This window comes from Equus quagga, chromosome 14 (genome assembly GCF_021613505.1).
Source record: "Equus quagga isolate Etosha38 chromosome 14, UCLA_HA_Equagga_1.0, whole genome shotgun sequence".
NCBI classification, from domain to species: Eukaryota; Metazoa; Chordata; class Mammalia; order Perissodactyla; family Equidae; genus Equus; species Equus quagga.
Window position 1 is genome coordinate 23,258,018 of NC_060280.1, and position 17,841 is coordinate 23,275,858.

At 35.4% G+C, this 17,841-nt stretch overlaps 2 pseudogenes; both read right to left on the bottom strand.

Moving 5' to 3' along the window:
• Positions 1-318: 318 nt before the first annotated feature.
• LOC124225488 (olfactory receptor 56A4-like) lies at positions 319-1,274 on the bottom strand (annotated as a pseudogene).
• A 10,666-nt stretch (positions 1,275-11,940) lies between these two features.
• Positions 11,941-12,895, bottom strand: LOC124252250 (putative olfactory receptor 56B2; annotated as a pseudogene).
• Between the last annotated feature and the right edge of the window lie 4,946 nt (positions 12,896-17,841).

Genomic DNA, 17,841 nt, shown 5'->3' on the forward strand with positions numbered 1-17,841 from the left:
TTTCTTTAGTGGTCAAACACTCCCACTCTAATCCAGCTCCATTTGACTAAGGCTTGGCAAGACCTTCAGTCAAGGATTTGGTTAGGGAAATTTCCCAATTGACCACAGAATCTAGGAAAGCGGTGCTTCCTTTGAAGCAATAAAAAAGAAGGATTCACAGAAGAATGTTTTCATTGTTGTCTGAGGTATGAAGAAAAAGGAGAATCAGAAGTCATTCCAGGATTAAATAGTGAAATTTCATTTCCAATGTAAAAATAATTCCTGACTTTTATTAACAACTACAAAGGTGGAACTGATCCTTTTTACCTCTTACAATCTTCACAGTAGCTTCTGGATTCCCTGCTTGATCTCCTTGGTTCTCACACCATAAACAATGGGGTTCAGAGCTGGGGGGATGAGGTGGTGCAGGATGTTGAGCAGGATGGGGACATCAGGGAGAATTCTCTTGTTAGTGATGACCAGAACCAGCAGGACTGTGCTGAAGAAGAGGATGAGGATGAAGTGGGAACCACATGTGCTCAGGGCCTTGGCCACAGCACCCTTAGCCTTGATCCTTAGCACAGCTTTCAGGATAAAGGAGTAGGAGAGAACAATAAGGATGAGGTCAGAGCCCATTGTGGTCCAGCCTGCCACAAACTGGTAGAGCTGATTGAAGGTGATGTCATCACAGGAGAGTTTGGACACAGACAGGTTAGTGCAGATGCAGTTCTTGATGATGTTCTCTGCACAGTATCTGAGCCTGGCAGAAAGAATTGGAACAGGAAGAAAAAAGAGGTGATTGCGGGCCACAACAAAGATGACGGCCCGAGCCACAAATTGGTCAGAGATGATGGATGGATATTGTAATGGGCGACAGATGGCTGAATAGTGTTCGTAGGCCGTGACCATGAACATATAGGACTCTATGGTCAAGAAACTGTTTATGATGAACATCTGGAGGAAGCAGACTGAGAAGCTGATGGACCTGAGGTCAAACCAGAAGATGGCCAGGACCTTGGGGATGACAGTGAGGCAGAGCACCATGTCCAGGAGAGAGAGGAGGCTGAGCAGGTAGTACATGGGCTCGTGCAGAGAGGCCTCCAGCCAGATGGTGATCAGAAGGGTGGTGTTGGCTCCCATGGCCAGGAGGAAGAGCAGGCTGAGGGACAGGGACAGCCGTGCTGCCAACTTTTGTAGTTAGGGAAGCAGATGAGGAAGAATTCGGAGACTGTAACATATTTATAGTATGTACCAATACTAACAAGTTGGATAAAAGGGAAAATTATTATCCACATTTTAGTGATGAAGTTCAAAGAGACTGAATAATTGTTTTAGAGTCTTACAGATATTAAAAGGCCAATTTAGGATTTAAAACCCAGTCTGTCTGATCCCAGAACCAAAGTTTTTAACTGGTACACTCTTTCTTTATCTTGAATAAATACCTGCTGTGAAGAAGTAAAATGAACAGAAACAATTTATATTACTCAAGTAGTAATTGGGAAATATTGCTTCAATCCTTTACTTTTCTCTAAATTGCTGCTAAGGAAAGAATAGAAAAGAAGCCACAAAGAATATGAGAATCATATAGTAATTTCAGAAATTATGGATAATGTCATTCATTGCAGTATAAGAATTAACAAAATTATTTATAGGCAATTTAATTACTAAGGTGGCATTTATAAGGTTCAAAAAAAGCGTAACTAATCGATGAAGCTAGAAGTGGAAAGAATGGTTAGTTTCAGGTTATTGAAGGGGAGGGGGCATAAGTGGAGCGATTCAGATGTTGAGAAAATGCATTTCTTGTCCTGGTTTGTGTTCTCTTCATGATAATTCATCAAGCTGTGTAGTCATGACTTTTGTTCTCCTCTGCATGTTTATTCTACCTCAATTAAAATATTATTTAAAAATAAATTGGAGTGTTTGATTTTTTAACTTAATTTAATATTTGTCTCTATCTCAAAATTTAGCCCATTGCAACAATGGGCTAGGTGATACACTAATTTTGGAGTAAATTTATAGTGAAAACTTATTCTATTACTCAAATATATATATTGAAAAGGTACTTGGCATTATACAATGTGGTAACTTTATGTCTTTGAAAGTTTTATAGTCTTTTTCAAGGGAAAGTTCAAACCTAGAGGTGAAGAGAGTCATGTAAAGAGACTTATCACATAGTGTTTTAAAGATCCTTTTAGAGACATATTTTAGTTTGTACGTCAATGCAAATGAGAGCTTTTATCCTTATCTAGTGCAAGTAAGGTCTATAATTCAAGCTTACCATTGCCACAAATACGGATCAACTCTCAAGAAGAAAGACCGGCTGACCCCTAGCTTGTTGCTAATGAATGAATTTAAAAGAGCTCAAATCAAAAGAATAACATTAACAAAAAATTGCCTGAAATGAACAAGGTATGCTTTATTTTATACTTGGATTAGAAACATGAGCCACATCCTATCAGACATACACCATTTTCTTTTTTTTGATTTCCATTATCCAGAGATTCCAGCAAGTTAAAACACAGAGCATTGCTACTAGCAACTCATGGTCTTGATTTGCATAGTAGTGACCCTTGCTCTTTGTAGTACATCTCCCTCACAGAAGTTGGACACAATTCCACAGCTCTGTATGAGTTAGACAGGATCTAGAGGTAGACTTGAAACTTCTCCAGGTGGTTCTACGTGGTTCAGTGAATATCTTAGATTTATTTCTGCAAATCTCAAAATTCTTCTGTAATATGTGTATCCCCTGGAGAAGCTACTTATCTAAAACTTCACAGTGAGCTAGGTACCATGCTAACTGTGATATATATTATAAATCAATGACTTTTAAAATAAATGTGAATTATCCCTTAATTCAGAACACTTTATAGTAGCCATATCCCTAATTCCTTTTTAAAATTAATTAATTAATTAATTTTATTTTATCGAGGTCACATTGGCTTACATTATGTAAATTTCATGTGCACATTAGTATATTTTAATTTCTGTATCGGCTGCATCCTGTTCACCACCAAAATTCTAGTTTCCATCTGTCACCATACATATATGCCTCTTTACCCCATCACCCTCCCTCCACCCCCTTCCCCTCTGGTAACCACCAATCTGTTCTCCCTATCTATGTGATTATTTACTTGTTTATCTTCTACATATGAGTGAAATTACATGGTAATTGTCTTTCTCTGTCTGAATTATTTTACTTAGCTTCATACCCTCGTGGTCCATCCTTCTTGTTGCAAATGGCACAATTTCATATTTATATGGCTGAATAGTATTCCATTATTTATATGGCACACCTTCTTTATCCATTCATCTGTTGATGGGCACTTAGTTTGCTTCCAGGTCTTGGCCATTGTGCATAATACTGCAATGAACATAGGGATGCATATATATATATATTTTTTTTTTGGTGAGGAAGATTGGCCATGATCTAACATCTGTTGCCAGTCTTCCTGTTTTCAGTTGAGGAAGATTGTTACTGAGATAATATCTGTGCCAATCTTTCTCTATTTTATGTGGGAGGTTGCTACAGTGTGGCTTGACAAGAGGTGTTGTGTCTGCACCCAGGATTCAAACCTGAGAACCCTGGGCTGCCAAAGCAGAGCATGCAAACTTAACCACTACATCACTGTGTCAGCCCGTGCATATATCTTTTTGAGGTAGTGTTTTAATGTTCTTTAGACAAATACCCCTAAGTGGAATAGCTGGAACATGTGGTAGTTCTATTCTTAATTTCTTGAAAAAACTCCATACTGTTTTGCGTTGTGGCTGCACCGATTTACATTCCCATAGCAGTGTATGAGGTTTCTTTTTCTCCACATGCTCTTCAACACTTGTTAATTCTCTTCTGTTTAATAATAGCTATTCAGATAGATGTGAGGCAATATCTCCTTGTAGTTTTGGTTTGCATTTCCATAATAATTAGTGATGTTGAACATCTTTTCATGCGCCTGTTGGCTATCTGAATTTCTGCCTTGAAAAAATGTTCAGACCCTTTGTCCATTTTGTGTTCACATTTTTAATTTCCTTGTTGTTGAGTTGTATGGATTCTTTTATATATTTTGGATATTAACCCTTGTCAGGTATGACTTGCAAATATTTTCTCTCAGTTAGTAGATTGTCTTTTCATTTTGTTGATGGTTTCCTTTGCTGTGCAGAAGCATTTGAGTTTGATGTAGTTCCATTTGCTTATTTTTTCTTTTGTTTCCCTTGCCTGAGGAGATAGTATTCAAAAAGATACTGCTAAGACCAATGTCAAAGGGCATACTGCTTATGTTTTCATCTAGGAGTTTTATGGTTTCAGGTTTTACATTCAGGTCTAATCCATTTTGAGTTAATTTTTGTTTATGGGATAAGATAATGGTCTACTTTCATTCTTTTGCATGTGGCTGTCCAGTTTTCCCAACACTATTTATTGAAGAGGCTTTCCTTTCTCCATTGTATCTTCTTGGCTTCTTTATTCAAGATTAGTTGTCCATAGATGTCTAGTTTTATTTCTGGGCCTTCAATTCTGCTCCATTGATCTGTGTGTGCCTGTTTTTCTGCCAGTACCATGCTGTTTTGGTTACTATAGTTTTGTAGTACATTTTGACCCAGGAAGTGTGACATCTCCAGCTTAGTTCTTTTTTATCTGGATTTCTTTGGCTATTCAGAATCTTTTGTTGTACCATATAAACTTTAGGATTGTTTGTTCTCTTTCCATGAAAAATATCACTGGAATTCTGATTTGGTTTACATTGAATCTGTAGGTTACTTTAGGTAATACAGATATTTTTTGCTGTGTTTATTCTTATAATCCATGGGCATAGATTATAAGACTATTTTTCCATTTCTTTATGCATTCTTCCATTTCTTTCAATAATATCTTAACAGTTTTCAGTGTAGAGGTCTTTTACCTCTTTGGCTAAACTTATTCCTAGATATTTTATTCTTTTTGTTGTAATTGTAAATTGGATTGTATCCTTGATTTATCTTTCTGCTAATTCATTGTAAGTTTATAGAAATGAAACTGATTTTGTATGTTGACTTTGTACCCTGCAAATTTACTGTATTTATTGATTATTTCTAATAGTTTTGGTGGGATTTTTAGGGTTTTCTTTATATAGAATCATATCATCCACAAATAGGGACCATTTTACTTCTTCTTTTCCAATTTTGATCCCTTTTATATCTTTTTCTTGCCTAATTGCTCTGGCAAGGACTTCTAATACTATGTTGAATAAGAATAGTGAGAGTGGATATCCTTGTCGTGTTCCTATTCTTAGAGGAATAGCTTTCAGTTTTTCACCATTGAGAATGATGCCAGCTGTGGGTTTGTTATATATGGTCTTTATTATGTTGAGTTACTTTCTGTACTCTTTTTATTAAGAGTTTTCACGATAAATGGGTGTTGAACACTTTCAGATGCTTTTTCTGCTTCTATTGAAATGATAAAGTGATATTTATTCTTCATTTTGTTAATGTAGTGTATCATATTGATTGATTTGTGGATGTTGAGCTATCCCTGCATCCCTGGACTAAATCCCACTTGATTGTGGTGTATGATTCTTTTAATGTATTGTTGTATTTGATTTGCTAATATTTTGTTGAGGATTTTTATTTCTGTGTTCATCAGCAACACTGTTCTTTACTTTTCCTTTTCTCTGTTTCCCTTGTCTGGTTTTGGTATCAGGGTAATGTTGGCCTCACAAAATGCGTTGGGAAGTGTCCCATCCTCTTCAATTTTTTGGAAAGGTTTGAGAAAGATAGGTATTAAATCTTCTCTGAATATTTGGTAGAATTCACTAAAGAAACCATCTGGTCCTGGACTTTTGTTTTGTGGGAGATTTTTTTTATTATTGTTTCAATTTCTTTCTTTGTGGTTGGCCTATTCAGATTCTCTATTTCTTCTTTATTCATTTCTGGGAGGTTGTATAATTCTAAGAATTTATCCATTTCTTCTAGGTTATCCAATTTGTTGCTGTATAGTTTTTCATAGTATGCTCTTATAATCCTTTGTATTTCTGTTGTATCTGCTGCAATTTCTCCTCTTTCATTTCTGATTTTATTTGTTTGAGACTTCCTCTCTTTTTTTCTTGGGTAGTCTGGCTAAGGAATTGTCAATTTGGTTTATCTTTTCAAAGAATCAGCTCTTAGTTTGGTTGCTTTTTTTCTATTGTCTTTTTAGTGTCTATTGCATTTATTTCTGCTCTGATTTTTATTATTTATTGCCTTCTACTGATGTAGGGCTTTATTTGTTCTTTTTTTTTTTATAGTTTTTAGGTATAGTATTATCCTGTTTAATTGAGATTTTTCTTCTGTTTGAGGTATACCTGTATTGCTATGTACTTCCCTCTTCGTACTGCTTTTGCTGCATCTTGTAAATTTTCTATTTGTGTTTACATTTTCATCTCTTTCCAGATACTTTTTGATTTATCCTTTGCTTTCTCCTTTGACCCAATAGTTCTTTAGTAGCATGTGGTTTAGTCTCCACATATTTGTGTCATTTCCAGCTTCCTTCTTGTAGTTAATTTCTAGTTTCATAGCATTGTGGTTGGAAAAGTTACTTCATATGATTTCAATCTTAAATTTATTGAGGCTTATTTTGCCTCCCAACATATGGTTTATCTTTGAGAACGTTCCATGTGCACTCGAGAAGATTATGTACTCTGTTGGTTTTGGATGGAATGTTCTATACATATCTATTAAGTCCATCTGGACTAATATTTCATTTAAGGCCACTGTTTCTTTCACATTCTGTCTGGATGATCTTTCCATTGATGTAAGTGGGGTGTCAAAGTCTGCTACTATTATTGTGTTGCTTTCAATTTCTCCCTTTATGTCTGCTAATAGTTGCTTTATATACTTTGGTGCTCCTCTGCTAGATGCTTATATATTAATAAGTGGTATGTCTTCTTGGTGGAATATCCTTTTAATCATTATATAATGTCCATCTTTTTCTCTTGTTATCTTTTTTGGCTTGAAGTCTATTTTTCCTGATGTAAGTACAGGTACACCTGGTTTCTTTTGGTTGCCATTTGCTTGGAGTATAATTTTCCATCCCTTCCCTCTAAGCCTATGTTTATCTTCAGAGCTGAGATAGGTCTCAGGTATGCAGCCTATTGTTGGGTCTTGTGTTTTAATCCATCCAGCCACTCTGTGTCTTTTTTGAGAAAGATTAGCCCTGAGCTAACATCTGCTGCCAATCTTCCTCTTTTTGATGAGGAAGACTGACCCTGAGCTAACATCTGTGCCCATCTTCCTCTACGCTATATTTGGGACACCTGCCACAGCTTGGCTTGACAAGCAGTGTGTAGATCTGCCCCCAGAATCTGAACCAGTGAACATGGCCACCAAAGTGGAACGTGCAAGTTTAAATGCTATGCTACTGGACCAGCCTCCACTCTCTGTCTTTTGATTTGTGAGTTCAATTCATTTACATTTAGAGTGATTATTGATGTATGAGGGCTTACTACTGCCATTTTGTCTTTTGTTTTCTGGCTGTTTTATATTTCCATTGTTTATTTCATTGTATTTCTGTCTACCATTTCAGTTTTGTGATTTTCTGTGATGTTTGTCTCAGTTCCCTCTTTATTTAAGCTTAGTGACTCTCCTTTGATTTTTTTTTTGTAGTTACCATGAGGTTTGTACAAAAGAATTCATAGATAAGATAGTGCTTCTTTCTTTTTTCTGCTGATAGCATCTTATCTCTATTAGTCTGTGCAGGTTCTACCCCTTTCCTCTTCCTCTTCTATGTTTTTGTTGTCACAAATTATTATTTCTGTATTGTGAGTTTGTCACCAAATTGAAGTGGTTATGGTTATTTTTGATGCTTTATTTCCGTTTAGCCTTGATGTTATAATTAAGCATTTATTAACTTGTTCTGATATAGAGGTGCAATTTTCAAATTCTGCTTATTCATCATCTTGCTCAAGGCTTTGTGTACCTTGCCTTTTTGTTTCAGGTAGGAGGGCTCCTCTCCACATTTCTTGTAAGACATATCTAGACAATGAACTTCCTCCGTTTTTGTTTGTTGGGGAACACTTTCATATCTGAAGGATAACTTTGCTAGATAGAATATTTTTGGCTGACTGTTTTTATCTTTCAATATTTTGAATATATCATTCCATTCCCTCCTAGTCTGTAAAGTTTCTGCTGAGAAATCAACTGATAGTCTGATGGGAGTTCCTTTGTGAGTTATTTTCTTCTCTCTGGGCACCTTTAATATTTTTCTTTGTCATTGACTTTTGACAGTTTTAGTATAATGTACCTTGGAGAAAGTCTTTTTGTGTTGTGATAATTAGGAGTTTTATTAGCTTTAAGTTCTTGTATATCCAGTTCCTTCCACAGGTTTGGGAAGTTCTCAGCTATTACTTCTTTGAATAAGCTCTCTGCTCCTTTCTGCATCTTTTCTCCTTCTGTGATACCCATTATCTTTGTGTTGCTTTTCTTCCTTGAGTCAGATATTTTTCTTGGACTTTCTTCACTTTTTAAAATCTTAGTTCTCTCTCCTCTTCCACCTGAATCATTTCTAGATTTCTATTTGATCTCACTAATTCTCTCTTCCTTTTGGTCTGCTTTATTTCCAATTCTTTCTACTTTATTTTTCATCTCATTAATTGTGTTTCACTACAGGATTTCTGTTTGGTTTCTTTTAGAGTTTCAATGTCTTTGGTGAAGTACTCCTTCTGTTCATTTTTATTCCTGAGCTCATTGAACTGTTTCTGAGTTTTATTGTAACTTCTTTAGCTTCTTCAGGACAGCTATTTTGAATTCTCTATCAGTTCACAATTTTCTGTGACTTCAAGTTTGGTCTTTGGAGAGTCATCATTTTCTTTCTGTGTTACCATGTTACTGTAGTTCTTCATAGTGCCTGATGAATTGTTCCTCTGCCAACACAGTTGTGGTGGTAAACAACTTTCCTATTTGGGTAAAGATTTTGTTATTTTGATTATGAGCTGCTTCTGATTGTAGTTGAGAGCCTACATGTTCTACCATCCACTGCCTCTGCCAGAGGCATCATTCAGTGCCTCCAAGGTTGCTGGTGCCTTGCTGCTTACAATGTCCCTGCAGTCATGGGTCTTGTGACTGGGATCACCTGGCTATGAGCATCTCTGCTGCTTCTGGGGTTGTCTGGGTCTCATGTTCCCCCACTGGTTCTCCATGGGCTTGGGTGCTGCTGTCCCATGCACCACGTGCATTGTTTCTCCTCCATTATCTGGGGGTGCTGACAGTACCACTGCCAGGGGAAGTTGGTTCATTGGTGTTGCTGCCACTGCCAGAAGCCCAGGGTCTTGTATGCAGCCCTTGCTGCTGGTAAGTGTTATGCTGGGTATGCTGCCACTGGGGGCTGCGTCATGGGTACTTCCGTGTCTCCTGAAGCCTCAGGTCATAGGTTGATCCCCTAGTTCCACTGCCTTCCAGAGGTCAAGTCCACCCACCTTCAGTTGTTAAATTTGAGGATTTTTTCAGGCATTCTGGTGTGCTATTCAGGGAGTCCTTTGTTGATCAATGGATGCTCTACTGGTTGTAACATGGAGAGGAGAGACAAAGGGAACAATTAATTCCACCATGATGCTCCCTAATTTATACGAGTATTGATAAACATGAATATATAAAAATGTCCATATGGGTGTGCTATTAATACAGGATTGACTGAAGGAAATAGAATCTTTGCATTCATCTATATATTCACAACTTTACACTTAAATGAGAAAAGATAATAGAAAACTTTATGCCAGGGCCACAATGATGTAAATATTGTACCCCTATAAAATTTATTTTACTGAAACTTTATGTCTTGCTATTTCATTGGTCTTATGAGGTACACTATATGAAACAAGAAGAAACATCAATTATTTTTATTACAGGGATGTTATTGGGAATGCCATAAATTATAAAAATGTGTAATTTTTATTTGGACTCATGCAAAATAGCATGTCTCCCATCTCAGTATCAGGAATGTGGGGTCTCCCCAGAACAACTGGTTTTAATTAAGCTTATAGAAAACTTATAATTTAGAATTCTTTCTTTTTGTAGCCAAAATGGTTGAAGGAAAATTTGAAATACTGTGTTGTAATTTTTAAGAAACTTGTTATGAATTTCTCTGCAAATTTTGTAATTAGATTATATTTTCTTATTCATATTTTGCATAGGCCTTATTTCCACTAATTTCTCTTTTTATCCTATCTTATCGCCAGTATTTTTACCAATCTATGTCAATTCAACACTTAAATGAGTGGCGTGGAAAGTCAATAGACAATGAACAGTAAATAAAAACAGAGCTGAGTTGACTCTAAGATAACTTAGAGAAGCCCCCAAATAATGCTTGATTGGCTAGGGAGGGTGACTTTGAGAAGATGAAGCCTCCTCTAAAAAACTGAGCAGTCTGGAATAGAAGAACAAAATATTTAAAAAACGGCAAAAAACTATCCTGGACATGATCAAAGTCTTTTGTTTATAATCATTGAGAATTATTTAAGAATAATGTAACATTAACATTGGCAATATGAAAAACAGTCCTCCTAATGTTATGGAAACCAAAGTGAATTCACTTCCTAGTGATTTAAATAAGACTCTCCACCAGAAGTAGTTGTCCCACAAAGTAGGGTTCTTTTGCAGCAAATAAGAGCCCACGTGGAATCATTTCCAAAGTCGTGGTGTTCCTGAACAAAGGAAAGCAGGGGCCTTTTATTTCAGGTGGGGAATGAAAAGGGATAGGTGGGTATTTGCTTGCACAGGCTCAGTCAGAAAACGTGCTTCCACATAAACTTCCAGTTAGGGTAATAAAGCCTAAGCTCCTCCAAGAGAGGAGATCTTTAGCATTTAAAATGAGTCAAATGTCATAGGCCTTGCTCTCCTGGTGGGGCTTGCTCTGGTTCAGGGTGGTTGGAGATTTCATCCCTTAAACAGTTAAATGCTTCCAAATCCACCTTTGAGTTCTTTGGGGCAATTAGTCCATGACAATAACTTTTTCATTCACAGTGTTCGCTCTCTATTTTATATACTGGGAATTATAAGAGTGTGTCCCCACCCCAATATAAATTATATTGAATGTTTTGTTTGTTTTGCTTCCTTAGGGCCCATTGTCCCAAGTAGCATGCCTCCTCTGTCTGAAAACTGCCCTTTCATTCCTTCCCAATTTATCAACATGGAACCTGTGGAAGTCAACTTAGTAGTACACTAGCCCCAAAGAATCTTAATGATTCTAGAAGCCTTGAATTAAAAATATGAAGATACAAAAGTTCTCTAATCATATACAATTTTAAAAGTTTTATCATCTTATAGAGACATCAATTTATGCTGACATTCATAAAGTTCTTTTCTAGATATTCTGATTGCAATATTTAATAGTCCAATAAAAGTTTACTAGTCTCATGATTTTTAGTTTTTGCTTTCTGGTATCCTAAGGACATTATTCAGTTCACTTATTGAGTGACATTTGAAAGATATGGCTCTTGGACAATGATTAAGTATTCCATAAAAGAATTGCCAAACCAGACATGGACAATGAGAATGCTACACTGGACACTTGTAATAAGAAAAAAATATTCCAAGTCAATCTGAAATGTCTTGGACTAATGAATATGATAAATTTTGGCAACAAGTACTATCTTATTTGTGAACTGAGAAATAGAGAAAGACATTCTGAAGCAAGAAAAAAGAGTGCAGAACATGCGTACAAAGAAGACATGAAAAAAGAGAGGTCTGAGAAAATACAGGTATATTCTTGCATTTCTCTTGGATTCCTTGAGACAATAAGAATCATAACATTACTCTTTTTGATTACGATTGTTGCTTGCAGCCCAAACATTTGAAATGCGTTTCACTTTTTCTTTAAGTTTCAATTATTGCCATTGATTCCTTATAATAACCAACAATCTATGAAGTGCCCCTTTTCCTTAGTTTTTCTGCAATTAAGGACACATTGGATATTATATTGGGTAGATATCTGGAGAAATTAGAAAAGTGAATATCCTCTCTCCATTAGTTGCTTGTGATGTCCAGCTTAAGAATTCTACATAAGTCCTGCCTGAGCTCCTTGATCTTGAGTACATATACCATTGGGGTGCAGGCAGGAGGAATGACATTGGGTAGTACACTGAGTAGAACAGGGATGAGGAGAACTATCATTTCTACACTATGGGTGATAGAAATGACAACGAGGACTGCGTAGAAGAAAAGGATTAAGATGAAGTGGGAAGTGCAAGAACTTAAGGGTTTGGATGGAGCTTCTGCTGAGTTCAGCTTTCGCACAGAGTATCAAAGCATACGACAAAATAATCAAACCCAGGTCACTTCCCACGGAGTATCCAGGCCAAAAATAGCTGGCAGATGCTGTTGATTTTCCTGTCATCACAAGATAGGCTAGTGACTCCAAGGTTAGAGCACAGACAGTACTCAGTTTGGTTCTGGGAGCAGTAATGTCTCTGAGCAGTCAACACAGGCCCTGGGATGGTAGACAGACTGTTCCTGAGTACCATGTACACAGTCACTTTGACCATAAAAGATTCAGTAATTGTTGAAGGATAGCAGAAGCCTTGGCAAATGGCTAAATATCTATCTATAGCCATGAAGAGAAAGATACCTAACTCCATGACCACAAAATATGTGTTTCATACAACTGAGAAAAGCACTCAGGGAGTCTGATGGCTTTAGTGTTAAACCATAAGACGGCCAGAATCTTGGGCATGATGGTGGTAGCCGGGCCCATGTCCACCACAGCCAGGATGCCCAGGAAATTGTACATAGGCAGGTGCAGGGTTGCTTCTTGATTGATGACAATCAGGATATGGATGTTGGCACTGAGAGCTAAGAAGTAGAGCAGAGCCAGGGGCAGGGAGAGCCAGTGCTGCCAGCTGTGAATGCCTGGCAATCCCCTCAGAATGAACTCAGAGACCTGGAACTTAGAGCTGTTGGAATCTCTGAGATCCTGCAACATCCTTCACTAAGAGGACTAGTCTTCAAGGTTACAATTTTTAATAATCTTTCTGAAAATAGTTGAATAGGAGCAACCTGAGTTCATGATATTGAAGTGGGAGGATTCATCACCTTTATTTTTCTCATTCCATCACTAACATTATTCTATATTTCTAATGAAACAGGAACTGTGATAGCACCTACTTAGTTATGTTTTAACTTAGTTAATCATTACAAATACCATGAGGCAGGTCACATTATCTCCACCTTCACATAAATAAGGAGAGGGGCATTAGAGAAAATCAGGACCTTGGTCATTATCTTCCATCTTGTAAGTCATGGAGCTTGACAAGAGGAAAACACTCTGATTTCACAGGCTGGCCTCTTAAATTTCGTTTTTGGTTTTTCTTTAAATTTAGGTCATATTAGCTTATAACCTTGTGTAAATTTCAGATGTACAGTGTTATATTTCAGTTTCGGTATAGATTTCATTGTGTTCACCACTAATAGACTAATTTTTATCTGTCCCCGTACATATGTGCCTCTTTACTGCTTTTGTGCCCCTAACCACCTTGCTAATGGTTGACTTCTTTAGACACTAAAGATTAGAGATTTTCATGCATGGAAACATTTAGGTAAGAGTGTAGATAATAGAATATAAGAAAATAACTTTTTTTTGATTCAAGTACTTGAGAATTTGTGAAATACTTATGAATAGTACTTAATTTTCACTAAAATATGTGAACTAAGTTTGTACACCCTTTTTTTTTTAGTGAGGAAACTGATGTTGAAAAATGTTAATGATATGTCTAAAGCTCAGCTAGAATAAAAGAGAGAAATATGATTGGGAAATCTCAGTGTTCTTTGCGTCCAGTTGATTCTGGTTTTGAGTAACTTTCCCACACTTAGATATAGTTTTGCTTCTTGGAATGGTCCAGATAGCTACAATACAATGACTAAAGCAGACATGAAAAAAATAAAAACAATGAGTTTGATATAAATGTTTTGACACAAGTCCTGCTAAAATCAAATAATGTAATGTTAAGGCATTCTTGATTTAATCATTTATTAATATTTCAATATAAAAACTGAAAGCAGATTTTCATGATGTTTTACCAAATGTGTGCTTTCAATATTTAAAATATTAAGGATGTAATATAACAACACAAAGTTAATAATTTAGTGGTTCAAAATTATGAGGCAGTACCTATGTAGACTTGGTGGATGTATTCATCCTAACCAAGTAATGACTTTCCATTATACTTACAATATAACGAAGAAAAGTAAAGAAGTTATATATTTATATGAATATATAAATTCTACTTAATATATATTATTTTTATAAATTCTGAAGTTCAATCATTTACATTGGTAACTTGCTTTGTTTTCCAACTTTAATTTTGGAACTATTTCTCAAATGTCTTGCAATCTCTGATCATTAATTCATACTTAATAAAGAGTATTTAGAAAGTCGATTTGAAAGTCGATTTGAAAGTCTGGTGGTGAGTGAGTGTCATCAATTGGCAGGATTTACCTTTACTGTTCTGGTAGGGACCTCTTTCCTTCAATATAAGAAATCCTTATCCTTATAACCCTCAGTGTTTTGTAGGTCTTTTCTCAGGGTCCAGTTTTTCCAGAAAAGAATCCAACAATCTTCACCCTGGAGGAAAATATGATGGGTGGCCAGTGTTCTTGGTATTGAGTAGCAGAAGGAAAATAGGGATCTCACACTTAAATGTGAATATTGGATTCAACTCTCTCATATTTTATGATGCTTCATCCTTGGCCTTTATCACATATACGTCTTCATAGTATTTGCTAAAGTTTCTTTCCAGAATAAATTTTTAGTCATCACAACAGTGTAGTTAACATTGTTTAGGGTACTGGATAAATCAAAGATATCAAGTGGTTCCTTATTCAGTTTTTCTGCCTATATCCCTGTTTTATCTTTATGTATTCAGACAAGAGAATGATAGAATAGATACTACAAAAAGTGCCCTGTTGAAAATAACAAAGCAACATAAGGCAAGCTATTTATAAAAGTGTTTTTCGAAAACATCTCTTGTATCATCATAAACTCTTAGAGTCATACAAGAGTAGACAGAAATAGAAACTAAGCAAAATTTTGGCAAAGTTTAGGAAATTTTTCAAAGAGTAAAAAACAAATGCTCTTATATACCTGAAGCAAGATTAGGATTCTGCCAGATCAGTGTTCCATTCCGTTACTGTTTGCTAATTCCTACTCATATCACACTACTAATTTTAGCTTTGTGATTTTGCAATCCCCTCTTCTATTTTGTGCCCACCTATGACCAAACTTAGCTTCAATCACCACCTTCTTCTTGAAGACTCTGCTTTCTCTCAGAGAGCATTTAGACCCACCCTTTAAATCGTCTTAATATGACGTAATTGGAAAAGTGGTAGTCTTCCTAGGTAAGAAATATATTTGTCCATTGATCAATATATATTTTTTAATTTTAACATCATGGTATTATAAAAATTTATTTATATCTTTGATTCAACCACAATTTAACCAAACCCTTAATATTTGAACATATTGTATTTATATTTGCAGTGTCTAGCAAGACATCATGCACATATTAGACATTATAAACGTTTTTGAGTGAATGAATAGATGAGGAGTAAATGAATCAAAGTTCATAATAGAGTTTAAGAATTGTTACACCATAGTCTAAATATTATTCTTTGGACAGCATAAGAAGAACCACTAGAAGAAACAGAACTATAATGTTTACCTCATAAATTAACAGAAAACTTAAATTCAGAAAAACAAAATTTACACATCATAAGTTAGAGAAAACAAAGAAAATCTCAAAAAAGGAGAAAGAAAAGGTGGAAGACAGAACAAATATTTTGGAAAGCATAATAAAGATTAATTAAAGGAACTACACTATTAATTGGTCTTATTTTACAGTGATTTCATATACTTGCATATATGAAATAAAATATATTGCATATTGAATACACATTTTATTGAATATAAAATAAAATATATTGAAATATAAGAAAATAGATTCTTGTAAACTCATATTATTCCTTTTTTATTATGCAAATTTCAAATATGAGATAAATATCATATTTATGTTCCTCATGATTCCTTTATGTACTTCTAGTGTTGATTAATAACATTGATTTTATTTTTACCTGAGAAGTTTAGCTCCCATCTTCAATATATTTGAAAAACTCTCAGTGAACGATCCCAGCTTATACCAAGTAATACAGTTATTAATCACAAATTGCATTACAAAAAAAATTTAAATTTTACAAAAATTTTTACAAAATTTTACCAAAAAATTACAAAAAAAATTAAAAATGATTTTGATACATTCTAGTTTAATTTTTCTGCAAGTAAAATGGATTCATATTATGCTGTGGGTGGGCAGGTATATTGTAGTAGTACCATTACAATACAAATGTGGTAACTTATAAAACGCAATTGTTATATTGCCTGTTGTGTATTCTCGTTTCCAAACTGCATAGAAAATAAACCTGTTTCCTCACTAAACAGTCCTCAGTTTTACAACCTATGTTCTTCTCTCAATATGACAGTGGGTCCCTCCAATTAGGTTTGCTATCTAAAATGGATGAAAAACTGTCAAAAATAAATCTCTGTAGAACTGAAGCAAGGAAGTTAGACTCTCCTTCTGAGAACAAGTGGAGGACAGGTAAGAAGCAAGAGTGTGCTAACTGTGGCCAAGAACTAATCTCTAGGTCTCCCCCCATTACTTCTTGTCATAGGGATGATTCATACCTGACTTCCACCACAAAAGAACCAATTATTCCTATTTGGTTAGAGAAATAACATAGGTATTCATAATTATGATGGACACTTATCCTGAATTGCAATCTGAGAATTGGGGAAATAAAAGTTTTAAAGAAAAACACAATGTTCTTTTTGCTGAGGAAGATTGTCCCTGAGCTAACATCTCAGGATGTAGGTCTGAGCTTGGGATTTGAACCCACAAACGCTGGGCTGCTGAAGTGGAATGCACAAACTTAGCCAGTATGCCACAGGGCAGGCCCCAAGAAAATCAATCTTTTACTGCATTTTTGCCTTCAAATGGGTACATGGAATCAAACCAGCATTTCTGATAGTATAACGATAAATTCATATAGACTTCAATTTATCTTAGTACTAGCAGCAACAACAACTCTATTATTAGTTTCACTTTAGTATATCCTTAATACCTTAGGTTCTGGATAACAAAACAATGAGCTAAATGCAGTCTGGTCCAGGTGTTCAGGGTCTTAGGCAAAAAAAATTATGATTCTATAATATATGTACATTCACTGTCCTCTTTCTCTGACCCCCTTGATATGTGTACTGTTGAACTAATTTTTAAAGGAAACATGCGCATTATATATCCCTAGGGTATATTGTACAACATCAGATGCTGGTGTTGCTGTGGGAATTCAGCTAACCCCTATCAGAGAAGGAAAATATTTCCATTCCTATCACTTATAAGATCATGCCCCCAAACAAAATAATTTCATAGTCATGCATGTATCTGTGTGCTTGTATGTGTACAAGATATATGGGGAATGAGAATGACCACAATCTAATTTTAATGAATACTAGGAATTTTAACATTTTTAAAAGGATTTATTTCTTTATGTGTAAAGTCTTCTAGGAGACAAGTTGGAAGCCATTACAATGTTTCAGAATGTTACAATCACTGTCACACACATTCATATGTTCTTTTATCATCTTAATTTTTCTGTCAAGTAAAGTTGAGGATTAATATTCTGGCACTGTAGAAATTCATACAAAGTTTAGGCTTATCATGGATATATCTTAAATTAGGAATATTTAGATGCCCAAATGATGAGATAATAATGAAGACGGTGATAAGATTGACAATTAATATTTTCAATATACTTTTGTTATACATGTTTTAGAAAAATGTTTGGATAATATCCTATTAAAACATAAATTGTCCCATTTTA